This window comes from Drosophila suzukii (assembly GCF_043229965.1).
Source record: "Drosophila suzukii chromosome 2 unlocalized genomic scaffold, CBGP_Dsuzu_IsoJpt1.0 scf_2c, whole genome shotgun sequence".
NCBI lineage: Eukaryota > Metazoa > Arthropoda > Insecta > Diptera > Drosophilidae > Drosophila > Drosophila suzukii.
In genome coordinates this window covers 11,923,585-11,946,434 of record NW_027255896.1, presented here as the reverse complement: position 1 = coordinate 11,946,434, position 22,850 = coordinate 11,923,585, and the positions used below count along the sequence as shown (strand labels likewise).

The following is a 22,850-nucleotide window of genomic DNA, read 5'->3' as shown; positions in this document are numbered from 1 at the left end:
CTCTCTGCATTTAATTTTTTACATTTTTAATTTTTTGGTTCCACACCGCTTTTGCACGAGCAAAATTTCTTATTTTTTGGACCGCAGCTAACGGCGTTCGTCAAAAATCAATCGTTAACGCAAAAAATTTTATTTATAAAGTCGTGTAAATTAAAAGTTGAAAATAAAGAAAATGACTGCCTATAGAAATTATAATGGGGTGAGGTAACGAATTAGACCAAGTATCCAGTGTTGTGAAGGTGTCAAAAATTGTTCTGGCAGCTCAAGGATAAGGGGGCGTTCTCCGTGGCCATCGACCGACACCAAGTCTGAAATTATTATAAATAATTACTGTATGCCGACAAATCCAACTATCGCGGTAGAACTCACTTTTGAGAGATCCGATAGGTTGGATCCAAGAAAGATCCACTCGTCATCTAGCTTTCTTTGCGTTCAGACGTGCTTAAAATTCTCGCTAAGTTACTTCCCCGCAGTCCCGAGTGCAATACCTATGTTACATTGGCACAGCTTCGCGCTTCGGATGCTGTTCGCTGTTCTTCTTTGTGCCGTCGCACTTATCATAATTCTTGCGTAGCCCTATCGGACGATGTGCTCAAACTTTTATTAAATCCAAACATACTATGGCAATGTGACAGCTGCGTGGTTGCAAATGATTCGCATTCTAAAATTGACGAATTCGATGACAAATTGAAAGCCCTGGAGCGCTTATATCAGGGCCTTCATAATAAATTCTTGGAAGATTGCATTGACTCAATCCTACGTCTTCCGCGGTCGTTGACCCTTCTGCTCTGGATATTGTGAGAGGAAATTTCATACAAGTTTAAAATAAGAAGAGAAGGAACAACAGCAAGCCCAATCCCAGCAAGCAAAAGGGCGATATTTCTATCGCCTGTCGTCCAGGAGTCACTTCTAAATAACTTCTGCGCAATAGAAAGACGATAGTACACATTTTACAAAAACAAAATATACATGTATCGCGTAGAAGTAACTTCTAAGTCCCTTCTGGACGATAGAAAGACGATAGTACATATTTTACAAAAACATAAAGGGTCGCGATCGCGAAGAAGTAACTTCTGAGACACTTCTGCGCGATAAAGCGGCGATAGAACACATTTTACAAAAACAAAATATACATATAACGCGTAGAAGTCACTTCTAAGTCACTTCTGGACGATAGAAAGGCGATAGTACACATTTTACAAAAACAAAAAGGGTCGGGATCGCGAAGAAGTAACTTCGGAGACACTTTTGCGCGAAAGAAAGACGATAGTACACATTTTACAAAAACAAAATTAATGGAAAAAAACAAGCCATAAAAAGAGGTCGCGGTAATTTTGCGTTACCACTTTTTTTCTGAAAGTTTTTTGGTCTTCCTTTTGACCCACGCTATTGCGCGATTTGTCTGTGTACAATGCGGTTTTGTATCAATTTTGTGCGTTTTAAAAATATTGCTTTGTTTTTTCTAAATGTTATTAATTGCTTAACATATTTAAATATCCCCCTTAACAAAAGGTGCGAAATTAAGTGCTTATCGTGAGCTGTACGATTATTTAAAGCTATTTACGGACAAGCTAGCTGTGGACATTACTTGGCGTGTAACTGCGGATCCAACGATTCTCAACATATTTCATTGTAAAAGGTAATGTCTTCTAGTTTATTTTTACTTTGACTGAACAAAAAATAATTTTTGTTTCTGTTTCCTTTAGAAATGGTTATTATTAAATTTCTTATGTCAACGGAGCTGGACCTAAATAACACTGTTTAGCCAAATTTCCTACATGCCAGGGACCGTGTATACAAGCGGACAAAGCCCTTATACAAATAATAAATGCAAAATATTGAAAGTATAAAAAAATATGTTTTTATTCAAGTTATTCCAATTGGGAAAGACTCTTCTAGATGTCTTCTACAAGCAAATGTAAAGTCACCTCGGAGTAACTTCCAGAAGTGACTACGGTGACACTTTTAGAAGTTACGTCGGCGATATCGCAATCGGATCGCGGAAGTGACTCCCGTCGGGAAGAAATGTGCCACTTCGGCGGCACTTCTATGAGTGACTTCGGCGACACTTCCAGAAGTTACTTCGGCAATATCGCATTCGGATCCCGGAAGTGACTCCAGTCGGGAAGAAATGTGCCACTTCGGCGGCACTTCTCGAAGTCACTTAATAGTGCCTTCCGCGATAGAAAATGCTTGCAGGGATAAACATGTTGTTGGAGGTGCTTCTAATGCAGAAGATCTTCATGTTTTGCCGACCAAGAAATTTTTGAAAGTCGGAAAATTTGCAACAGATAGAGAGCCGAATGCTGTTTTAAAATATGTGCCCACCAAGCTTAAGGTGGATGCTAATTCTTTCACTTGTTAAAAACTTGTAAAAAAATATGTTGTTTCAAGCTTGGTATCCCCGATCAGCTTTACGATTCAGTGTTCAAAAACGATTTCTGGCCGAACTCAGTTAAGGTCATAAGATTTATTCATAGAGAACGGGCCATTGTGGTAGGGGGTGGAACCTTATCCAATTTGCCGGAGCCTGGACAAACTTCAACATCAAGTCATCCATCGAAAAACCCCTACTGTTCGACGCTACTGGCGTTGATACTTTTGCGGGACATCTTCTGCAAGCCTTTCCTCATTTGTCGGAGGCGTTTTCGCAACAACATCGACAGCTGCTTGCTTTTCTCACTGCGCTCCCATCATCTTCTGTCTCTCTCTATAAGCGCTACATAGAATGCGGTGATACTGCAGACTTTGATCGTTACAAGCAACATAAGCGTGAGTTTGAGTTCCTTAATAAATTCTTATACAGCCAACATATTGCTAATATAGAGCGTACATAAATTACCAATCCTAAATCATTCTGGCACTTTGTCAATTCTAAACGAAAAACCTATTACTTTCCTTCCCATATGTCATTTGAAAGTCTTTCAGCTTCCTCGGATATTGGGGTCGCTAATCTATTCGCTAAGTACTTTTCATCTAACTTTGAACCTAGCTCGCTGTGGAATAACGATGATTATCTCAGTGTCATTGCCACGATGCTAAATATTGGGTGCTTAGATATCTCTGATTTTGACTGTTATATGGCAGCTGAGAGTTTTAACGACTCAGGAAAATTAGACTGCGATGGCCTTTCTCCATTTATTTTGAAAAACTGTATAGGTGTCCTTTGTGAGCCCCTTAAAATTATCTTTAATGGCCTATTTGCGCATGGATGGAAACTTGCCACAGTTTCTCCTATATTCAAGTCTGGTCACAAAAATATTGTTTCAAATTACAGGCAAATTGCAAAGCGAAGTAATGTCTCTAAAATGTTTGATCGATTTGTAGCTAAGCAGCTAACTTTTCTTGCTGGTCGGATCATCAGTCCTAACCAACATGGCTTTATGCCACTAGCTTAGCTACGTTCAATCTATTTTGCATCCACTCGTTTATCAGCCTTCATCAAGTTGATGTGGTCTACACTGACTTCGCCAAAGCATTTGACAAAGTCTCCCATAATGGGAAATTGGGATTTCATTCATCAATACTAAATTGGTTTAAATCTTATTTAGATGGCCCGATTTATAGAGTAGAGTAAAATGGTGTTTTCTCAAACCTGTATGTGGCAACTTCTGGCCTTCCTCAGGGAAGTGCATTGGGTCCGTTTCTTTTCATCATTTTCATTAATGATATAAGCTATTGCATAAAAAATTCTGAATTCATGTTGTTTGCTGACGATTTTAAAATATTTAGGTCTGTGAATTCAATCTCCGATAGTGAACTTCTTCAAAATGACCTAGTAAAAGTGGGAAACTGGTGTTCTCGTAATAAGTTGCCTCTGAACTTGACAAAATGATTTTACGTTAAACCTAGTACTCAGATCGACGAAAACAGCGAGCTAACCATAGGAGTGAGCGAGAGGCAAATACGCGGCTAACGCTTTTCGTCGGGTTTGTTTTTCAGCGCGGTACTCAGATGAGCTAAGGAAATACCAGAAAAAATACCAGATTTCGGGAGGGAATTTTCGATGAACGCGTTTAGCCGCGGCCCGAAGAATAAGAAATTTAATCTTTGGCGGTGTTCGTGCAAAGGCGATGTGGAAACTAAAAATTAAAAATGGAAGGAAAACCCCAAAATCGAATCAAGAAGGTCAGAGCAGATGAAATAGGACGCCAAATCCAAGCTTATGCTCTTTATTTCGGGATTTCACCGACAGGAAGCAATTCCACAAAAGGGGCAAATTCGCAGAATAGTTGAAGTGCTGGAGGAGATCCACTAGAGAATCGCAGAGGGACAGAACATGCCGAGTGGGACTTCGATCTCTACATGGACATCCTGCCGGGCGCGTCCTCGCAAAGAAAGTAAGATCTGGCCAAAAGAATTTGGTCGCGTTGTACTAATAGAAGTATCTTTTTAGCAGAACCACCAGTAATACGATCTCCGACGACCTCTCCATTAGGACTCAGGACACCACCACCACCCGCTGGACCCGCTAGGAAGAGGAAAATAGGGCGCCCGCTAAGGAACAGTTGCTGGAGTTGCAGCATCAGCGGATCAACCCCGTTCCCAATCCGGCTCTCACTTCCTCAAGGTCCAATATGCCTATTGAGACTCGGAGCTGGAATGCGGTGGAGCGGGAAAGATGGCGGAGCATCCGTGGGACGAGAATGAAGCTTTAAACTACTAATTTACATAAACAAAAACAGTCGTTGAACATTCAATTTATTTTTATTTAATTTATTTCTGTACCAGCAGACTCCTTTTTAAATTTCAATTTCAAACCCAACTGCTTGACAGTAAGACCATGCTACATGCATTGCGGGTGAACTTTGAAAACTTCGGTCACACTACAAAGAATAAGATTTTTCGACTAGTGAAACTCTTAGTCGATCTGAGTACTAGGCTTTAGGTACAGCAAACGATTAATTAATGTCCTTAGCTCGTGTTCCATTAGTTCCCATATTCTTTCATTAAGAAATGAATCCCTGGACCAAGGAGTTATGTTTGATACCAAATTTACTTTCATTGATCACATAAATTACAAAATTCCAAAGGCATACCCTATGTATGGGCTTGTAAAACGAAATTCCAAGCAATTTAAAGATCCGTACACGAAACTAAGCCTATTTTCTTCTTTCATTAGGTCCAGATTGGAAGATGCTTCGTTTGTCTGGAGTCCGACTGGTACTACTCACATCAATCGGACTAAGCGTGTTCAAAAAAAAATTCCTACCTTTTGTCCATATTTCTTTAAATTTTAATGACCCGGTCCCCTCTTACTCTGCTAAATGTTGCCTTGTACACCTTTCTTCTTTAAAAGATCGTAGAACAACTAGAGCACTAGTTTTGATTTGTGACCTGCTGTCCTCCAAAATAGACTGCCCTGCATTGCTGAGCAGCATAAGATTTCCGTGCCTGGTAGGTCTTTAAGGTCACTTGAACGCGCCTCTGTGTAGAGCCTTATTCTACTGGAACAAACTTCCATCTCACATGCGGCTGGACCCTTGCTCCCCCAGAGAATTAATTAAGAAAACCCTTTAAAATTACCTTTCGTCCCTTAGTATTTAGTTTAGTAATAGTCAAGTAGCCAACTAAGGTACCAACTGTTGGCGAAATAAATAAATAAAACTAAGTCGAGACATTACAATGTTTGAAATGAAAATACTTCAAGCAATAATTATTGAAGCTCGTCAAAATTTAATAAGGCACAACTTAACGTAAATATTAACTGGTTCGAAATTTCCAACGAACTAATTGGTGTCGTTCCATCTGAGGATATTCCTGTTACTAAAATTTGATTCTCAACTCACAAAGTTACTGGATAGTTCACGTTTTGAGTCCATAATCTATGCACTTCCTATACAAAGAAGTGGTATCACGATCTTAGTTCGCATATAAAGTTATTCATGGTGTTTTCCTTACAAGTAATAAACATTTATTTTAAGCTAATTAATATTTAGGCACAATAGTTGCAGCTCAGAAAGTACTGTATAATCGATTTACAAAAGATACTCATGGGCATGACCTTCAGGCGTTTTCACCAGCTCAGACATTGTCAGACTTTTTGCCTAACTTTCGGCGAAGCAGTAAGTCTGGATATTAAGGCATTACTATTTGTGATACAATTTCCAGAAAGTCATTGCTTTATTTAATTGCAATTTTAAATGCTTCATTTGAGCCAGTCTACGATTTTTCTGAAGCTAAAGTAAACAAATTTTCAAAGTCTCATGAATTTAGCAATCAGCCTGTAACGATGGCTCTTTGTTAAATTCATGAGACTTTGAAAATTATGGCTTATGAATTAAATTCATTTAAATTTATCGGCATTAACAGGAGTTTAGATCAAGTTATACGACAGCCATTATGGTTGCTGTTGATGACGAAGTGATCTTATCAGAATGTGACTTATACAGTTATAATTCAGATCTGAGTTGTGACCCTTTGGACAACCAGGGTGCTTATGGTCGTTTAATTATTTCTTTTACAACATGAAATTAAAACGGATTGTATTTTTTATAGGTCGTGCAGTAAGGTATGTATAATTTGTTCTTGCCTATAAGAAATGTTATGAATTACTATATTTCAGTTCTCTTAACACTTAAAAAAATGCTGTCGCCTCTTTTTAAAAATGCAATATAGATCTTTTTCGAACCAGTTGACTGGAGATTCCAGAATGACTTATAGCTGTAATTGGTTTGATTGCATATTTTCCTATCAAATGTATTCTAAAAATCGGTTTGGAGAGCAAAATCTAGTTAATAAATATTTAAAATAAGATAGTTTGATACTAAGAGTAAAAATCAATTTTATATACAAAATAAACACATTTGTAGTAAATAGATGTCCTTTTTCATTGACTCGAATAATCTTCTATTATTATTCTAGCTCTTTTGCATGTTACTTCTAATCTATATTTACTTTCCTTACCATAGTCATCTATATTAACACATGGGTTGAAAAGACCCGGGCCTAACAAAGAAAACACGGTGTTTTTGATTCAAAACTAGCTTTATTCATCAACGTAATCTCGATCAAGCGCAACGCAATAATTCCAGCGCCGCTCTAACATTTCAATACCACTTTTGTAGAACTATTTATCTTTAGCCACAAAATAGGCGAGCATTTTTTTTACGTTTGCGAACAGCCAGTAGTCGCTGGGAGCCAAATCTGGCGAATACGGTGGATGTGGGAGCAATTCGAAGTTCAATTCACGCACTTCCCAAAATACCGAGGCCATAACGTTCCAGCCGATTGTTGTGCATTCGGGCGCTTTGGACGAGGATCACCAGTTGCTGTCCACTCAGATGACGACCGTTTTGATTCCGGAGTGAAGTGATAGATCCAAGTTTCATCGATTGTCAGATATCGATATCAACACGTTCTTGTTGTTGGTCAACAGTGAGCAAACGCGGCACCCATTTTGAACAGAGCTTTCTCATAGACAAATGCTCATGCAATGTAAAGCCAACACGTTCTTTTGATATCTAACTCAGGCAACTTCACTTTTCGATCATTCAAACGATTTTGTGGATTTTCTTGATGTTTTCTGGTGTTACCACCTCATTTGGACGTCCACTGCGTTCTGTATCATCTACGCCCACGTTTGAAGTCAGCAATCCAACGTTTTATTGTTGTTTCTGATGGAGCGGAGTCCCCATAACACTCTTAGCACTATAACTCACAAACTAATGAATAGAATATCATGAAATTTTAACAGTTGTCTTTTGAAGGTTAGTATTAACTGTAAAAAAGGTGACTGCAATAAACTAGCGCCATCTATGTGTTAGGCCCGGGGCTTTTCAGCCCATGTGGTATATATGGTTTCTATATTATCTATACTATCAAAATGTTTTGGTAAATTATTTGTTTTACCAAACACTAGGTCATACGGACAATAATTATGTGCCATTGAGGGGATAGTGTCGAAAATATTGAAGCCATACGTCCCAATCAGTTTTATCAGCGCATGTATGTTTTATATGAGCGTATGTATTCATTGTAAGTTCTATGACTTCGTTCTATTGTTCCGACTGTCTGGCGGTGGTGTAACGTAGATGTTATATTTTAAATTTTTATGTATTTGCACAAATCATTTGTAATTCAATTCTTATATTCTGTACCCATGTCCGTAATGAACGACTTCATTGGACCGCACTTCAGAATAAATGATTCAAAAATGGCTTTAGCGATATTTAGTTAAGTCACATATGGGAGTGGCTGCATATTCATTGCCATTTTCTGATTTTGGTAGTGGACCAACAGTGTCCACCATCACTCTGTCGAAAGCATTTATAGGCGTATCAGTTATTATTAATGGGGTCTTATTGTGCTTAGTTATTTTAGCTTTTAGGCATTTCTGAGATTTTTGTATGTACTCAATAATATCTCGAGTCATACCTTTCCAAAAATAATGTCTTGACTTTGGCCAAGGTTTTTGCAATGCCTGTGTGACCTCCTTGTATTGGATCTTCATGGAATTTAGGCAGTACAGCTTCTATCTCATCAATATCTAACTGGTTCATCATCTTTTACTCTCAGTTTTTGTTTATAAAAATTATTTGTGCTTATTGGTTCGGTGTTCAATCCGAAAATATCATTATATTGGGTGCATAAGCTTGAATGCTGTGATTTGAATTGTGGAGGAAAGTTTTTTGAAAGTTGAGATAATACATATTTTTCTCTATTTTCTAGAGTAGTTTTGACTACTTCGTAGTTCGAAAGTGATTCATAGACTAATTTATTTGTACAGACTACTTGATCTTTATTTTTTGATTTGGTTACCTCTTAACTTATTCCTTTTATGTCATTAAATACATAAGAATTTTCTTTAACTATTGAAATATATGTGGGATAATACAAATTTAGTTTATTTTGGGAAAAGTTACAGAATGATACTTAAAACTTTAATGCACGAATTGTTTCTCTATATAACTTATATGTATGTCTTTAAAACCGACTTATCCGCGGAACCACGCACTGGACTACTTCTTCACTTTACGACTTGCTGCACTCTACCTTGGTAGCGTCACTTTTTTATACTCCATGCATTCTAAGAAAGACTCGATATTCTTTTATGTACTCGATATTCTTCAGTGTACTCGATTAATAGTACTAGACGTTGATGTCGCTGTTACTCTTACGCTGCAAGGGTAATACTCTAATACTAAATTCCCCAATCCTACATTCGGCCATCCTACAATTTTATTCGCCCCTAAATAAACTCCATTTGTTCATGAATTCGGCTGCTGTAGCTATTAAATTCGGCCCCTCATGGTTTCCTACTTTTTTACTTCGTAGCGCTTATATTTCATCTTCTTTGCGATCTTATAGGATCCGAAAAATTGGGGTCTAAGCTTCATGCCTACTCCATATTGAGTGCGTTTTATACCTACGACATCACCAAAGTTGTAATCTGTTTCAATCTTTCTTTTTTCATTAAACGTTTTTCTATTCTCCTGCTGAACCTTTTCAATATTCTCCTGAGCTGTTCTTATTTTATCTCTTTCATAGTTTAGTTCATCGAAGAGCTTTCTAATGTCGTCATCTTTTTTACCCATATTTAATCCAGTAAGGATTTTAAAGGGAGAGTATATGGTCGTTCTGGGAGGTGTGTCACTAATGATTTGTTGGATTTTATCCACGTGGCAATACTAGTTCGCTTGATTTTTCTGGCAAAGTTTGCTTAGCATGGGTATACAAATTTTATGGATCCTTTCGACCTGTCCATTACCTCTCGGCATGCCTGTTGTTATGTGTAACAATTGGATTCCATGGTCACTGCAATAGTCCCTAAAGGTACTGGACGTAAATGCGGTGCCTCTATCTGTAACGATGCGCCGAGGGTTTCCGAAAATTTCTGATTGCTTTTCCAGCTTGTTTAATACTTTGTCAGTGCCTGTTGAACGCGTTGGATATAACCAAACGAATTTGGAATATCCGTCTACCACAGCTAAAATGTGGTTGTATTTCTTTTTGGTTTCGGTAAGAGGACCGACATGATCAATGTGGTAAGAACCCAGAGGTTCTTGGACTTTGTCAATTGGCGTCAACAATCCTTCCTTTTTTCCTCTCTTTGAGTCTATTATCAAGCACTCTACGCAACTCTTGACGAACCTCTCCACTTTGTCTTGAATGTACTGAATGTAATAGAATTTTTCCACTAGCCACCTTGACCTTGTCGTCTGTTGGAGCAATCGTTCCGTTTTCGATTAGAAATGTGATTTTTCGCTTCAAAAACTGACCTTTCTCCCAATTGATAAGCAGCCCTGCTTTAGATGCGACTTCTAAGACTTCTTTCAATACTGATAGTCCTGATTCCTCATCTGCTGTTGGTATGATAATGTCGTTAATGTAGACGACGATTTTGTTGGACTGCATCAGGTCTCTTAGCACAGCTCCTACATAGCGGCAAAATACTGCGAAGGAATTGCTTATACCAAATGGGACGAGCGTGAACTCATATTGTCCGTTATGTGTTACGAAGGATGTAAACTTTCTAGACTCAACTTCGATTGGCACGTGAAAAAATCCGTTGGCTAAATCTAGGGTGGTAAAAACTTTGGAAACCTGGAAGCGATCTAGCACGTCATCGACTAACGCCATCGGAAAGTTGTCCCTTTTATCTTCAGATTGAGCCTCCTATAATCGCAACAGAAACGTTTCGATCCATCGTTCTTTTACACTAACACCACTGGTGATGCATACTCTGAGCAACTTGTTTATCGATAAGAACCCTATTCTCGTAGGATGTTTGCCTCGGATGTTGAAATATTGGTACATCATCTTCCAATATTATTTTCATCTCGACTGGAAACCTAATTGTCTGTTTCGGTTCGTATCCAGTGATAAGCTTTTCTACCTCCGATCTTTTGAGACTATACAAACGACTCAAACCGATTCTGTCAACTACGCTTTGCTCTTCAATCATCTCTGTGACGCACATCGCCTTGTAAAGCTAATATTGTCAACGAAAACATCTAGGTCAAAACTTCCTATAATAATCAATTCACCTTTCCCAATGCCTTTAAGATGTTTGATCTCTTTCGTAAGCTTAAGACCTTCGAATTTTCTGAACACATCTTCTCTCAAGAGGCTCAGATCGCTGCCAGAATCTACCATGGCTCTAAAAGAAATATTTTGAGCGCTGAAGCTTTTGTAAATAAGACCTGCTTTTGCGGAAATATCCTCAAGGACATTCGTTGCTTCCTTATTGCACTGTTTAGAAATGTGCCCATTGTTTTGCAAAATGACCCTCCTTTCCCCACTTGTAGCACTTCCTTGACGAACCCTTCTGAACCTTCTTTGCTTGCTTTTGGATATTGTGCTGATATACATTCTTTTCTTCCTTATGTATAGCATTGCCTGTAACTTTTTCATAGATTTCAATCTCAACCTTTAAGTCCTTTACCGTTTTGGCTCTATACAAGCCAGCTTTGTTTGATTTGCTGTTAGGGACTCCGTCAATAAAGTAAGATACCAAACTCTCTTCCTCTAGCTTAATAGGCTTGCTCAGGTCCATCAAACTGTACAAATACTCCAAATACAACACAACTGCTTTCCAAACTCTTTTTGTAGCACAGATTTTAGGATATTCCAACCACGCACTCCTGCCAAATTTCTAATAAAAAGCTTAGCTGCTCCGCTTAAAAGTTGTTTTGCGTAGATGTATTTTTCCAGCTAAATTATCCCAACCAACTGTTACAGCTACATCCTCAAATTCGATTAACCAATGGTTAATGTCCTGCTGATCTGATCCCGAAAAACTTGAAATGCTATCCTGAACGTCTCTTAAGGTAAGCCTGGAACTCGTGGAGTTGACAGCATCTTGGAATTCAGTACTCTGTGAACCAACCTGGCTTGTATTATCTACGTCATCAACATCAACAGTATCTGGCACCTGGAAATTAAAACGGATTGTATTTTTTATAGGTCGTGCAGTAAGGTATGTATAATTTGTTCTTTCCTGTAAGAAATGTTATGAATTACTATATTTCAGTTCTCTTAACACTTAAAAAAAAATGCTGTCGCCTCTTTTTAAAAATGCAATATAGATCTTTTTCGAACCAGTTGACTGGAGATTCCAGAATGACTTATAGCTGTAATTGGTTTGATTGCATATTTTCCTATCAAATGTATTCTAAAAATCGGTTTGGAGAGCAAAACCTAGTTAATAAATATTTAAAATAAGATAGTTTGATACTAAGAGTAAAAATCAATTTTATATACAAAATAAACACATTTGTAGTAAATAGATGTCCTTTTTCATTGACTCGAATAATCTTCTATTATTATTCTAGCTCTTTTGCATGTTACTTCTAATCTATATTTACTTTCCTTACCATAGTCATCTATATTAACACATGGGTTGAAAAGACCCGGGCCTAACAAAGAAAACACGGTGTTTTTGATTCAAAACTAGCTTTATTCATCAACGTAATCTCGATCAAGCGCAACGCAATAATTCCAGCGCCGCTCTAACATTTCAATACCACTTTTGTAGAACTATTTATCTTTAGCCACAAAATAGGCGAGCATTTTTTTTACGTTTGCGAACAGCCAGTAGTCGCTGGGAGCCAAATCTGGCGAATACGGTGGATGTGGGAGCAATTCGAAGTTCAATTCACGCACTTCCCAAAATACCGAGGCCATAACGTTTCCAGCCGATTGTTGTGCATTCGGGCGCTTTGGACGAGGATCACCAGTTGCTGTCCACTCAGATGACGACCGTTTTGATTCCGGAGTGAAGTGATAGATCCAAGTTTCATCGATTGTCAGATATCGATATCAACACGTTCTTGTTGTTGGTCAACAGTGAGCAAACGCGGCACCCATTTTGAACAGAGCTTTCTCATAGACAAATGCTCATGCAATGTAAAGCCAACACGTTCTTTTGATATCTAACTCAGGCAACTTCACTTTTCGATCATTCAAACGATTTTGTTGATTTTCTTGATGTTTTCTGGTGTTACCACCTCATTTGGACGTCCACTGCGTTCTGTATCATCTACGCCCACGTTTGAAGTCAGCAATCCAACGTTTTATTGTTGTTTCTGATGGAGCGGAGTCCCCATAACACTCTTAGCACTATAACTCACAAACTAATGAATAGAATATCATGAAATTTTAACAGTTGTCTTTTGAAGGTTAGTATTAACTGTAAAAAAGGTGACTGCAATAAACTAGCGCCATCTATGTGTTAGGCCCGGGGCTTTTCAGCCCATGTGGTATATATGGTTTCTATATTATCTATACTATCAAAATGTTTTGGTAAATTATTTGTTTTACCAAACACTAGGTCATACGGACAATAATTATGTGCCATTGAGGGGATAGTGTCGAAAATATTGAAGCCATACGTCCCAATCAGTTTTATCAGCGCATGTATGTTTTATATGAGCGTATGTATTCATTGTAAGTTCTATGACTTCGTTCTATTGTTCCGACTGTCTGGCGGTGGTGTAACGTAGATGTTATATTTTAAATTTTTATGTATTTGCACAAATCATTTGTAATTCAATTCTTATATTCTGTACCCATGTCCGTAATGAACGACTTCATTGGACCGCACTTCGGAATAAATGATTCAAAAATGGCTTTAGCGATATTTAGTTAAGTCACATATGGGAGTGGCTGCATATTCATTGCCATTTTCTGATTTTGGTAGTGGACCAACAGTGTCCACCATCACTCTGTCGAAAGCATTTATAGGCGTATCAGTTATTATTAATGGGGTCTTATTGTGCTTAGTTATTTTAGCTTTTAGGCATTTCTGAGATTTTTGTATGTACTCAATAATATCTCGAGTCATACCTTTCCAAAAATAATGTCTTGACTTTGGCCAAGGTTTTTGCAATGCCTGTGTGACCTCCTTGTATTGGATCTTCATGGAATTTAGGCAGTACAGCTTCTATCTCATCAATATCTAACTGGTTCATCATCTTTTACTCTCAGTTTTTGTTTATAAAAATTATTTGTGCTTATTGGTTCGGTGTTCAATCCGAAAATATCATTATATTGGGTGCATAAGCTTGAATGCTGTGATTTGAATTGTGGAGGAAAGTTTTTTGAAAGTTGAGATAATACATATTTTTCTCTATTTTCTAGAGTAGTTTTGACTACTTCGTAGTTCGAAAGTGATTCATAGACTAATTTATTTGTACAGACTACTTGATCTTTATTTTTTGATTTGGTTACCTCTTAACTTATTCCTTTTATGTCATTAAATACATAAGAATTTTCTTTAACTATTGAAATATATGTGGGATAATACAAATTTAGTTTATTTTGGGAAAAGTTACAGAATGATACTTAAAACTTTAATGCACGAATTGTTTCTCTATATAACTTATATGTATGTCTTTAAAACCGACTTATCCGCGGAACCACGCACTGGACTACTTCTTCACTTTACGACTTGCTGCACTCTACCTTGGTAGCCTCACTTTTTTATACTCCATGCATTCTAAGAAAGACTCGATATTCTTTTATGTACTCGATATTCTTCAGTGTACTCGATTAATAGTACTAGACGTTGATGTCGCTGTTACTCTCACGCTGCAAGGGTAATACTCTAATACTAAATTCCCCAATCCTACATTCGGCCATCCTACAATTTTATTCGCCCCTAAATAAACTCCATTTGTTCATGAATTCGGCTGCTGTAGCTATTAAATTCGGCCCCTCATGGTTTCCTACTTTTTGTACTTCGTAGCGCCCATATTTCATCTTCTTTGCGATCTTATAGGATCCGAAAAATTGGGGTCTAAGCTTCATGCCTACTACATATTGAGTGCGTTTTATACCTACGAGATCACCAAAGTTGTAATCTGTTTCAATCTTTCTTTTTTCATTAAACGTTTTTCTATTCTCCTGCTGAACCTTTTCAATATTCTCCTGAGCTGTTCTTATTTTATCTCTTTCATAGTTTAGTTCATCGAAGAGCTTTCTAATGTCGTCATCTTTTTTACCCATATTTAATCCAGTAAGGATTTTAAAGGGAGAGTATTTGGTCGTTCTGGGAGGTGTGTCACTAATGATTTGTTGGATTTTATCCACGTGGCAATACTAGTTCGCTTGATTTTTCTGGCAAAGTTTGCTTAGCATGGGTATACAAATTTTATGGATCCTTTCGACCTGTCCATTACCTCTCGGCATGCCTGTTGTTATGTGTAACAATTGGATTCCATGGTCACTGCAATAGTCCCTAAAGGTACTGGACGTAAATGCGGTGCCTCTATCTGTAACGATGCGCCGAGGGTTTCCGAAAATTTCTGATTGCTTTTCCAGCTTGTTTAATACTTTGTCAGTGCCTGTTGAACGCGTTGGATATAACCAAACGAATTTGGAATATCCGTCTACCACAGCTAAAATGTGGTTGTATTTCTTTTTGGTTTCGGTAAGAGGACCGACATGATCAATGCGGTAAGTACCCAGAGGTTCTTGGACTTTGTCAATTGGCGTCAACAATCCTTCCTTTTTTCCTCTCTTTGAGTCTATTATCAAGCACTCTACGCAACTCTTGACGAACCTCTCCACTTTGTCTTGAATGTTCTGAATGTAATAGAATTTTTCCACTAGCCACCTTGACCTTGTCGTCTGTTGGAGCAATCGTTCCGTTTTCGATTAGAAATGTGATTTTTCGCTTCAAAAACTGACCTTTCTCCCAATTGATGCGCAGCCCTGCTTTAGATGCGACCTCTAAGACTTCTTTCAATACTGATAGTCCTGATTCCTCATCTGCTGTTGGTATGATAATGTCGTCAATGTAGACGACGATTTTGTTGGACTGCATCAGGTCTCTTAGCACAGCTCCTACATAGCGGCAAAATACTGCGAAGGAATTGCTTATACCAAATGGGACGAGCGTGAACTCATATTGTCCGTTATGTGTTACGAAGGATGTAAACTTTCTAGACTCAACTTCGATTGGCACGTGAAAAAATCCGTTGGCTAAATCTAGGGTGGTAAAAACTTTGGAAACCTGCAAGCGATCTAGCACGTCATCGACTAACGCCATCGGAAAGTTGTCCCTTTTATCTTCAGATTGAGCCTCCTATAATCGCAACAGCAACGTTTCGATCCATCGTTCTTTTACACTAACACCACTGGTGATGCGTACTCTGAGCAACTTGTTTATCGATAAGAACCCTATTCTCGTAGGATGTTTGCCTCGTATGTTGAAATATTGGTACATCATCTTCCAATATTATTTTCATCTCGACTGGAAACCTAATTGTCTGTTTCGGTTCGTATCCAGTGATAAGCTTTTCTACCTCCGATCTTTTGAGACTATACAAACGACTCAAACCGATTCTGTCAACTACGCTTTGCTCTTCAATCATCTCTGTGACGCACATCGCCTTGTAAAGCTAATATTGTCAACGAAAACATCTAGGTCAAAACTTCCTATAATAATAAATTCACCTTTCCCAATGCCTTTAAGATGTTTGATCTCTTTCGTAAGCTTAAGACCTTCGAATTTTCTGAACACATCTTCTCTCAAGAGGCTCAGATCGCTGCCAGAATCTACCATGGCTCTAAAAGAAATATTTTGAGCGATGAAGCTTTTGTAAATAAGACCTGCTTTTGCGGAAATATCCTCAAGGACATTCGTTGCTTCCTTATTGCACTGTTTAGAAATGTGCCCATTGTTTTGCAAAATGACCTTCCTTTCCGCACTTGTAGCACTTCCTTGACGAACCCTTCTGAACCTTCTTTGCTTGCTTTTGGATATTGTGCTGATATACTTTCTTTTCTTCCTTATGTATAGCATTGCCTGTAACTTTTTCATAGATTTCAATCTCAACCTTTAAGTCCTTTACCGTTTTGGCTCTATACAAGCCAGCTTTGTTTGATTTGCTGTTAGGGACTCCGTCAATAAAGTAAGATACCAAACTCTCTTCCTCTAGCTTAATAGGCTTGCTCAGGTCCATCAAACTGTACAAATACTCCAAATACAACACAACTGCTTTCCAAACTCTTTTTGTAGCACAGATTTTAGGATATTCCAACCACGCATTCCTGCCAAATTTCTAATAAAAAACTTAGCTGCTCCGCTTAAAAGTTGTTTTGCGTAGATGTATTTTTCCAGCTAAATTATCCCAACCAACTGTTACAGCTACATCCTCAAACTCGATTAACCAATGGTTAATGTCCTGCTGATCTGATCCCGAAAAACTTGAAATGCTATCCTGAACGTCTCTTAAGGTAAGCCTGGAACTCGTGAAGTTGACAGCATCTTGGAATTCAGTACTCTGTGAACCAACCTGGCTTGTATTATCTACGTCATCAACATCAACAGTATCTGGCACCTGGAAATGATCTAAAAGTCTATCTTGCAATGTGCTCTTCCTACCATCCGTACTCAAGCCCAAGTCAATCAGCTTTTCTTTCAGTAAAGGTACTGTCAGCGCTAAAATAGATCTTGCGTTCATGGTTACGATAAGATGTCGTTCACAGTGTTATACTTATTCTCTACAAAATCAATTTACATAAACAAATTTTTGTCGAAATGTGAAAAAATTAAAGTACTCAAGTAATCGTTGCAGCACTGGGTAGGGCTTCGTCTTGAAAGAACTTTTGTTTATCTGCGCCCTCGTCGGCACAGCTCTTGGAATCACGTTCTCTTGCAGATCTTCCTCCAGCTCATCTCGGGCAATGCTTCTCTGTTAGACCCGACTGGAGCCGCTTCTCTGGTAGCCCTTCTCGTATAGGACTGCAGGACTTCGTCTGGTGAAGCTCACTCGGCAGTGCTTCTGGTGTAGTCCGTCTCTTAGCAGGAGTTGTCGCTTTACTTTATGATTGCAGGTAATAGTCGTCTTTTTCTCTCTGGTGTTCATATGGCATTGAGAATTTAGCGTCCACTAATACTCGCAAAGCTTCATCGTCCGCCAATTTCCCGACGAGAGCGAACGTGAAAATTTGGCATGAATTTCCTTTTTATATCAAGTTGTATTGTATGTTAGCGCATACAGTGTACATTCACTTTTCTGAAACTAGTTCCTGGACGAGCCCCCATTAAATTTGTGGGATAATACAAACTTAGTTTATTTTGGTAAAAGTTACAGAATCTTACTTAAAACTTTAATGAACGAATTGTGTGTTGTTGATGTCGCTGTTACTCTTACGCTGCAAGGGTGATACACTAAAACTAAATTCACCAATCCTACATATATGCACCTGTGTCTCCTAAAAAGACAAGTTGTTTTCCTGTAGCCACATGGTTAATGGTATGAAACCTTGAATTTTCTACTGTTGAGTATCTAAAGGGTTTTGTGAGTTTCCCGATGTATTATTGCCCTTCAGTTCCAAAAAAAAAGTTTTCCTTGTGAATCACCTTGTGAATCCCGTAAGACATGTCCTCTTGCACAAGTGAAGAACAAGTTCACAAGTGAAAATTCAAATGAAAATTTTTCGAAGTCTCACGGGGTTCACTTGTTCCTTGTACTCATTTATCGTATGGCCTTTCACGTGCCGGTGACACGTCCCACGTGAACTCACTTGTGAAAATCAAAATACTTCCACTGAGTTTTCACTTATAAAATCACTTGCAAGTGACACGTCCCAAGTGAAATCACTTGTGAAAATCAGAATATATCCAATGAGTTTTAACTTTTGAAAATATATATGATGGACGTTGATGCACTACGAGCAGTACAAACAAGTGGCCCAACGACACCAAGCACGTGCTTGTTACGCGCGGGGCCCTTTTATCAATTTGGGCAAAAATACGAGTTCGCGAGGAAGATACAAAAAACAAATAGAGACGGGACACAAATGAAAATAAAAGAAGCATCTAAGAATGAAGCAAATGAGTTAAAATATTAGTTTTTAATACCGGGATAGAAGTTGAAGTGCAAATTAAATGATAAAGGTTGTTATAATTATTACATAGAACGCGAAAGGGCTCGTGCAGACAAAAATTAGATGTACATCGTGGCAAATTTAGGGGATAATAATTTCGTGTTAGTCTAACAGGAACATTGAAAGTTAGGCGGTTTACAAGTTCTACAGAATCAATATCACCTCTTATAAGATTTTGCATAAAAATAGTACCAAGCATTGTTCTACGATTTGCAAGGGTAGGTAAATTAAGCAATAGTAATCTACTCTGATAGGAAGGTAGCCTTATGTTTTGATCCCAGTTCAAACTACGAAGGGCAAAAAGAAGAAATTTTTTTTGTACCGACTCAATACGGTCAATATGCACTTGGTATTGTGGACTCCAAACCGAAGAACAATATTCCAAAATAGGACGGACAAGGGAGGTAAATAATAATTTGGTTGTATAAGGGTCATCAAATTCTTTTGACCAACGCTTTATAAACCCAAGAACACTCATGGCCTTGCTGACAGTGGACATTATGTGGCAGTCAAATTTAAGTTTTGGGTCCAGAAGAACGCCTAAGTCATTAACTGAATATATACGGTCGAGTGGCGTATTTTAAAGAGAGTAACTAACAAAAGTAGGAGTACCTCTATGAAAAGTCATAACGTTGCATTTAAGGCAGTTCAAATTTAAAAGGTTATACTCACACCATCCCTGAAAACAATCAATATCTGACTGTAAGTTAAAACCCGACGCTATATCATTATGTGATAAACAAAGCTTAACATCATCAGCATACATTAGTACACGAGAGTGTGTTATGATAGAGGGAAGATCGTTAATAAACAAAGTAAACAGCAAAGGGCCCAAATGACTACCCTGAGGCACTCCAGATGTCACATAGATCAGTTTTGAGGCAGCGTTCTTGAATATAACCCTCTGAGTCCTACCATTCAAATAACTTGAAATCCAAGTTAATAGATTACATGGAAACCCAAGCTGATTTAATTTGAATAAGAGAAGAGAGTGGTTGACAGAGTCAAAGGCCTTACTAAAATCAGTGTATATAACGTCAGTCTGCATTTTATTCTTAAATCCATTTATTACAATAGATGACAATTCCAGAAGGTTGGTGGTAGTCGATCTTCGCTTAACAAAACCATGCTGACACGGTGATATTAGCGAGGAACATAAATGTTGCAAATGAGAAGTAATAATACGTTCAAATGCTTTAGGAATTGCCGACAATTTAGAAATACCTCTGTAATTCTGAGCATCCGCCTTCGCACCCTTTTTGTGAAGTGGAATGATAAAAGAGTCCTTCCAGATAGTATAGAATTCAAAATACATACATTTTTATTTACTGATAAATTCATTTTAATTAAAGAGTGTTATTTAGGTTTTCTGTTAAAGGACAATTATTGTTAGTAAGCCTAGTTTTATGTTACGTTAATTTGCTTTTTACATTAGTCATCGCCTTCCTTAAACCTTTGTCCGGGTCCTCCGAATCCTTGGCCAACGCTCCTGAAAAAATGTATGGGCATATGTTTTTAAAATGCGTTTTATTTGATTATTTGCATATTTACCTCTTAGAGCTGTGTTTCACCCATTGCAGGATTTTTATTGGCGCAAAACATTTCATTATCCACTTTCGGCTAACGAAACCCATTGAATACCTAAATACTTTAAACTAAGATCAATGCACAACATCTTAAAATCTTGGTAAGCCTCTCTCCTCTCCAACATAACCAGAATAAATATTAAATGTGCCTAAAAAATAATATTAGTCATAAAGTTCGTCAGTAATCAGTCCACACTGCCCAACAAGCTTAGCTGTCGCTTGATCGCTGTGTTTTGGCCATATTCCCTCCCCTTCACACATTCGTGTGCCAACGGATCGTCGCGGGCCGCCAAATACGATCTCCTATTGTCAAGGTTGCCCGTCAAAAGTTATGTCATTGTTCTTGACCTACTCCACTTCTCGCGTCAGCACACCCCTTTAATAAAGCTTTAGCGCTTCATGTTTTGATATTCTTTTACATTACAAATTTATTGGGTAATATTTATATCGGCGTACGCCGTGGATGAGTAAAATAATGTTGGGTAATTCATATTCCCATAAATTAATTGACAATTACTTTTGTTAGCGGAGAGTATCGAATTTACATCCTGCGAAGGGGAACACATCAGCAAAATGCTGACTATTCACGACTACAAACGTCGCTCAGAGGGCTCTTGAAATTGTCATACAATTACAAGGCTGATACTCGCCGCTGAAAAATGAACATTTAATTATTATGTATAAAAATGTAAAATGTATAAAAAGAGGAAAGTATATAAAACCGATTATATATATGAATTAGTTATTGTACATGGATATTATTATATCAATTCCTAAAAGATTAATTCCTGGTCTTAACTAGGAAGGTATTAACATTGCCCAAAAATATATTCTTATCTAAACGGGAAAGGACAATGACCGTTGGAACGGTAGAGATAATGATTGCCTTTTTATTGGTAGAGTTGCTTATGATAACAAGTATAGAATTCTTACGTTTAATTGTGGATCATTGTTTATAGTCTTTGCTAAAGCTTCTGAAGTGAGCATGGTGCACGGATATATATATATATGTATTTATAAGAAAGGAACCGTGTTCCGACAAACTTACCCTCCTTTTAATCCCGGGCGATGAGATCTCGACGCTCCGGATCCTGGGCTTTGGGAGATGTTATAATTGGCTTATATATATATACGTGCAAGATTTGATGGTGGTCCACTGCGGCACACGTCTCGGGCTGGGGCTGGTCGGTGCAAATTCAATTTCTTGTTCAGCGTATGTATTTGGGGGTTTTGTTTACACTTGCATTCAGAAATGCATGTACTCGTAAATTGTTTGTAATTGTTTTTGGGGATTCACTTTTTGTTTATTATTGGAGTGCAATTTATTCGCCTTTTATTGTCTCTATTGTCTTTTTGCTGCTTCACTTCACTGCATCTGCTCGGCTTATGCTCCGATGTGGGTCACCACTTTCTCCAGGGCATGATGTTGGTCGCGGCGTCTCTGAACAGAGCTCTTGTACATCTTAACCACCTTAAGGATCACTAGGACTAGCAGTACCCAACGATGAGCTTCAAGGTCCTGTTGACATCTTGAATATCGTCCTTGTGGTCAACGATCTCTACAATGTTAATCGGATTGGCGGTGCTGCCGGCCACTTTGGACGTTTTGCTGCCCATCTTGGGGTCCTTAGGCCATGCTCTTAGTTCACTAGTTCTTTTCGTCCTTCGGAATTTGCAGGTTGACTTCCTTCAGAGTGTGGTCGATCGCAGGACCGGTAATCAGGCCGTTCTCCTGGGTGAAGTTGATCCTAGGGAAACGGTCAAGACATCCTTCTGGACACCAGCCTTCTTCCAGTCGTGGTCTGTGTGGATGTGAGTTGTACTTCTAGACCACTGTCAGGGAGATCAGAACAATTTCTGTCTGTCTTCTTTATTTGGCTGGGGTCTTTTATACCGGACTAGAGCTTTCGTTAGCCCCCTATATTGGTCGAATTAACTAGGTGTTCCCACCTAGGGGTACTGTTTCTCCATTTCCCCTGTCTTAGGAGTCAACGGCCGTCTGGTGTTCTTTGTCACCTTACTGGAGTACGGATACGAGCAGGTCGATCGTGGTCGTTGTTCTGGCCACGCGACACCCGTGGTTTGTCGAATTGTATTTCTGTTTTGCCCTTACCAATCTGAGTGTGGTTAGTAACTAGCGGCCCCTGCCCTCAACTTAAGACAGTTCTTTTGCCGGGGTTAATCTTGGTATGGGGGAGGGCGTACGTAACAGGCTCGAAGTGTTCGATGCGGCTACGCATGGAATGACTTCGCAAAAGAAATCTTCGTACGGCCATTTCTTTAGATCTCCTTCTTCTCCTTTATTCTTTTCTAAGGCGTCTATTAACGTGTGGCTTCGACCCACTATTTTAACCCAGTCTCAGAAAAGCAAGTCGGGCTTACATTTTTTATTATTTAATTATTGTACTTATTTATTTATATATG

The 22,850-nt window shown here is 38.4% G+C and overlaps 1 protein-coding gene, 2 long non-coding RNA genes and 1 pseudogene across 5 annotated transcripts in view; 3 read left to right on the top strand and 1 right to left on the bottom strand.

Annotated features, from left to right (window-relative positions):
* Positions 1 to 22,850, bottom strand: part of RpL5 (ribosomal protein L5) — a 383,867-nt gene that overhangs the window by 203,888 nt on the left and 157,129 nt on the right. The window lies entirely within an intron of this gene.
* LOC136117454 (uncharacterized) lies at positions 3,396 to 4,700 on the top strand. 3 transcript variants are annotated; one of them, XR_010655001.2, is made up of 3 exons: positions 3,406 to 4,128; positions 4,196 to 4,340; positions 4,397 to 4,700. It is a non-coding gene; the product is annotated as an uncharacterized lncRNA (long non-coding RNA). The 3 variants fall into 3 exon arrangements; XR_010655002.2 differs by having other exon boundaries at positions 3,396 to 4,340; positions 4,400 to 4,700; XR_010655000.2 differs by having other exon boundaries at positions 3,402 to 4,340.
* On the top strand, positions 5,137 to 7,310 carry LOC108019340 (repressor of RNA polymerase III transcription MAF1 homolog; annotated as a pseudogene).
* On the top strand, positions 7,346 to 12,199 carry LOC136117460 (uncharacterized). Its single transcript, XR_010655008.2, has 3 exons — positions 7,346 to 7,709; positions 11,683 to 11,920; positions 11,975 to 12,199. It is a non-coding gene; the product is annotated as an uncharacterized lncRNA (long non-coding RNA).